The sequence below is a fragment of the Capsicum annuum genome, chromosome 6 (genome assembly GCF_002878395.1).
Source record: "Capsicum annuum cultivar UCD-10X-F1 chromosome 6, UCD10Xv1.1, whole genome shotgun sequence".
In the NCBI taxonomy this organism is placed as follows: Eukaryota; Viridiplantae; Streptophyta; class Magnoliopsida; order Solanales; family Solanaceae; genus Capsicum; species Capsicum annuum.
In genome coordinates, this window is record NC_061116.1 from 210,315,123 (window position 1) to 210,320,744 (window position 5,622).

The following is a 5,622-nucleotide window of genomic DNA, read 5'->3' on the forward strand; positions in this document are numbered from 1 at the left end:
AGCCATGTCTTGTTTGCATTAAGTGATTAAACAATAGAGGATGAACTGAAGTGGTTTCAGCAGGACACGGGGGTTCTAAAATGAAATCCTTAGACTTCATATAGATGCCATTCAGATTCTCCACGCTTTCGTATATGTTGTGCAAAACACCCATTCATTCCTTTCTCCCTAAGAAGCTTAGTGACTCTCCCCACTGGCAATGTAAGAACGTGAAACAGCAAATCCACACAATCCTTGTCGACCTCAGCAAATACTACATACTTTTGTAGCGTTGGTGTCGATCAAAAGCTTCGTGCTCAATTTGGATTTTGGTCTCAGCAATCGCCATTTCAATTATCTGAGAATGAAGAGGATCACGCTTCAAATATTTTAAAACAATCAAGAATATAATCTCATATGTTGACGATCTACACTAAAAATTCTTCATCGTCATATTTTACCAAGGAGATTAAAAAAATAAAAAAACTATAGTGTCTAAAATTTGAACTTGGTGTTGGGATCGAAATAATAGAGCATTGTGTGGAAAATAATAATTGCAAAACATGGCAACGATAAATCTTCATTGTACAGAAGTACAAAACAATTCTTCCAAAAAATATTAACCGGATATGGAAGACATCTTATCTAACAAGAAAATTTTTAGAATTAAATTAAAACACAATTGTGTAGAAGCCAAAAAAAGTAGAAAATTCAGGTCCCTAATAGTTGGAACCTCAAGATAAATTTTGAACCTACTAAATCACGTAACTAACCAACCTCTAATATAATATGATGTTTATTTAATTTTCAAAATCATATATCTGTAGACTAGAGGTATACTATTAATGAAGAATCTCTTCGTTGATCTCAAAATTTGTAGAATATAAGGAGTTTGCAATGAAAATAATACATTATATGAAACTTTTCGTCCAAGGTATGCACACTGTATCCTAATATAGTCATACTGCAATAATTCTGCACTTAAAAGTTACTATAAAACTTCCCATCTGTAACGAAATTTAATCCAAATAGCTCAACCCACTTATGTGTGTGTATACGTAGACAGAGGAGGAATTGCATTGGTGTTACACGCGACCGCGAAAGACAAACACATGATCTACTTATAAGACTTTTAAATTTATTTACATGTAAAACAATACTTGGTGTAGACACATAATTTTGTCCCCCTCAAAGTTCGATTTTTATCCATTTTTAACTCACCTCACCACGTACCCTCATTCATGTGATTACCCCCACAAAATACAAAAGATAATAATAGTAACAAACCTCTAACCAATTTAATTCAAGAATATTCTTTTGATAACAAATCAACAACCACTCCCTAACAAACTTTATCCTAATCACCTACCCATAACCCCATCCCATACCCTTACCCTCACCTACCCCTACCCCACCCACGTCACCCGCTTTACACCATTACACGTTTTTTTTTAAATTTTTTATTGGCTTTTTCCATAACAGTAAAGGGGACGTGTGCACAAGACAACAAAAAAGAATGGGAGGGGGTCCACACGAGATTCCCCAAGAGAATACTCACATACTACTCTCTTCTATTTTTTGGCATATATACAGAACAATTGAGAAGGGATTGAAATTTTTTTTTTTTCATTCTTCCATATACACAACAAACGCACAACTTCTTCTTCAAGACACCACTACACACAAAATCCTCTCATTGATCCCCCCCAAAAAGGACATACACATATCATTTTCTCTATAATTCTTCACCCAAAATGACCAATACACTCATAGATTGACAATACACACAGTAGACAATAGAGAAAAACAGCGAGGGACGAGGGGAGTCGAGATCGAGAGAGTGAAAGAAACAAGGAGAGATTGGAGAAATTAAGAGTGAGAAAACCAGAGAGGGAGAGGGGAGAAATCGGGAGAAACCAAAAAGAGAGAGAGAGAGAGTGAAATCGAGTGAGAGGTAGAGGTGAGGATCGAAAAGGGAGGTAGAGTCGCATTTGGTTACTGTACCGGCGACACAGTCGCCGGAGAACATCGATATGACGTCCTTTACCGGGAAGGGGCCCTCATCACCGATCCCAGTCGAAATTAGCTCAAATCACCCTCAAACCCATCATAAATCAATGGTTAAACAGCCCACCTCTACCAGAAATCAATAGCTGAGCCTACCGGTGAAACCCACTTCCATTTCCAATGAAATCTTGTCGGGAAATATTATTTTACTGACTATCGATATCCATCAAAACTTTGACGAGTTTGAACTTCACCGAAAATAGCAAATCCGACGAGACCCATTGCAAACTGCATTTGAAATTTGAGCTTTGGGTTTTATTTTTTATGGTTTTGTTCGCTGTTTTAGGGGGTTTTGATCGAGTTGGCAAGTTCGTAGTCGAGGTTCGAATTGAGGTTCTTCGGTGCATGGATTTTGCCTTTTTGATTGACTGATATTTGGAATAAAATCATCATCGAGGTCCAATTTTACTCTTTACCTCTTTTTGTTTTATTGTTGATGGTATCCGATGCATTGATTTTAATATTGTGTGTTGTTGATTCATGATGATGTGAATTGTTGTTGTTCTGGTTCGGTATTTTATTTCCTTGATTGTGGATTGATTATGGATTTTGTGATGAAATGATATCTCGTTTGAGAATTAAAATTGATTATTGTGGGACGGAAGTTAAAAGTTGATAAAAATGATTTTGTTGATTTGATTCATTGATATCGAGCTTGATAGTATCATGATAGGTCAAATTGGATAGGCAAAAATATTTAGGTGTGGGTAGGCAAAAGTTAGGAGTGATGTATTGATTCAATGCGGTGAATGTTGAAATGTGTGTTAAATGGTTTTGTTTTATCACTTTTGGATCAATTGTACTATTTGGATGGGGAATGCCCCAAAGTATCTGTATATCTTTATTCACCGGGGAATGTCCTGAGGTATTTTGTACTTGGAGGATGTTCGTGATGAACGCCTGAGGCGTCGGGTAAAGCACGGGAGCGTAGCTAGTATTAGTGTAGGTTAGATAGGATTTATATTTGCATTTTTATTTTTGAACTGTATAAATTGGACTGGATATTGTACTATTGATTCTTTTTGTTTTGTTTGTTTGTTTAATTGTTTTACGTGTTTTGTACATTCATAGTGTCAAAATTAGCCGATACGCTCCACCAAGTGACCGTGGTCGAACCACAGGATCGAGGGGTGCCTAACACCTTCCCCTCGGTCAACAGAATTCCTTAGCTGTAATCTCTATTCGCAAACCAGTTTAAAGAGTCAAATGATTTTGAAAAGGATTTTCCAATGGTGACTTGGCACACCAGATTATGCCAAGTGGCGACTTTGATTTCAAATGTAAAAACAATCCTTCTTCGAAACAAATCATTTTCATTTGTTACTTAATAATAAAAATCCTTTCGAACCCAAAACGAATCTTTTGGATGCTGAAAAAGGGGTGTGACAGCTCTGGCGACTCTACTGGGGACCTGTTCAGAATTCGAGCTTATTTTGGATTCGTATCGGCTTTTTTTGGCACTATAGGTGTATAAATATTTTTTTTTGTGTTGTTTTGTGTTATTGTTTTATCATTTGGAATATTTTCGTGGTCTTTGTGTACAGTATTTATCCTATGTGTTATCGCTTTTATATCTGGCATCATGTGTCTACCTCCCGGTCTTCTTTCTGCAACAAGTTCGTAGTACACGTGTTGTACACAACCTCTAGTTGAGTCACCCTTATTTTAGGAAGGGAGCCGTCGGTGTTATGGAGTAGGTGGAAAGCTATCACAACCACTATTTCCATACGCTCCCTCGAACAGCTTTGTTAGTGAACCCCAACGTAGGTCAGCCTTTAGGTCATGCTTATGTGCATCATATTGAGACCTAGCGGGGCCCACTTGGTCCTTTGTAGGAGACTCACCTCTAAAGCATCCCTACGTGCTAAATGTTGCATCTTTGAGGATAACGTGGTCATTTGATGGACTGATTTGAAAAAACATGTGTTAGAAGTAAAGTGTGTGGGTAGTGAAAAAAAAAAAAGAGTTTCGTAGTTTTTAGAGTTTTTATGGCTTTTATTTTTCACAAATCCAAAATTCAAAAGGACTTTTTTAACTTTCGCACTCATTTTCTCAAAAACATCAAAACGATTTTCCTTTGTCTCGTTTAGCATGCATTCACAATTCGAAAACTTCAAAAGATATTTTTCATTCATAGGAAGTGTTTATAGAAAAAAAAAAAAAAAAAAAAGATGTTAGAAATTTTTTTACATTTCGTATAACAAAAATACCGAAAAGATTTTTCTTTCATAGTTGTTGATGTCACTTTTCTGTGAAGTATCAGAATGAAAACTCAAAAGATTTTATTAACATGGTTCATCGTCTGTCTTTGGTCGTATCTCTTAAGTTAGGGTCTAGCCTGTTATTTAATCATTAATTGACCAATCTAGATGAACTACGCGTACCTGATTCCCGTCCCTTGGGACGGGATACGTAGGCAACCCTCGGTGGGTCCAGTAATTTTAATCTTTATTTTTTGGCCTTTGTCTTAGTCTTAGCCTGGGTTTTCCTTCTCGTAATCTAGCGTTGTCAATTAATTCTTGCCAAGTAGGCTGATTTCATTCGGCGGTACTGTTCGGTGAATTTGAGTTATATGTCGATCTGTCCCTCTATGTCACACGATATTTTTTCTAAGATAAAATCCCAAGGGTCGGGAATTCCTTGTCTTGTTTTGAATTTTTGAGTTGTAAGTTTGGCTTGTTACTACAGGATGAAGCCTACAGGGTCTAGAGTCTTAATGGTTTCCAAAGTGCCCAAAAAGTTAATAAAGTGGTGGAGCACGTTCAACTACGCTGACCAGCAAGAGCTATTTAAGATATTAGGTGATCTTACGGAACTTCTGCATGTCCCACCCCGTCCAGACCTAATAGATACTGTGCTGACCTTTTGAGATCCTAGTAATTTGGTGTTTAGGTTCGGAAAGTGTGAAATGACGCCTATGTTGGCAGAATTATCTGGTCTGCTTTATTTGCCTTATATTGACAAAAGTATGATCCGAGCTCGGAATCACTCGGGCAAAAGGTTTCTACAAGGGTGTGGTTTGAAGAGTAATAACGGACATTTGGGTTGTCTGAATCAATCATGGATTTCTTTAGACTTTCTACTTGCTAGATTTGGGTCCTCGGAAGGTTTTGATTGCTTTTGGGATGAATTTCATATGACTAAGGAGAAGTGGGAGAGAAAGCGTCTTGAAGTTTTCAGCCTCGCTTTGTTAGGTATTTTAGTGTTTCCTCTAGAAGAAAGACGTATTAATAACCATTTGCAATCTGTGGTGATGGCTCTATTTCATAAGGATCAAAATGACAAGGGCACTATTCAAAAGGGGAAGGTCGTTGATCAAAAGGGTAGGTTCACTCTCATACCCATGATCTTAACAGAAATATATAAGGCTTTAACCAAAGTGAAGGGGGGATGAGATTTTTTTAGGGCAATAACCTGATATTGCAGTTAGACTAGACGTGGTTGATCGTTGTATTCCTAATCGAGTGAAAGCCATGGACTTCAGGTTGTGTTTGGATAAATTCTCGCTACCAGTGGGAGTCGACGCTTGGATTGAATTTCTTGAGTCAAGAATCGGGGATAACATTTTGTGGACTT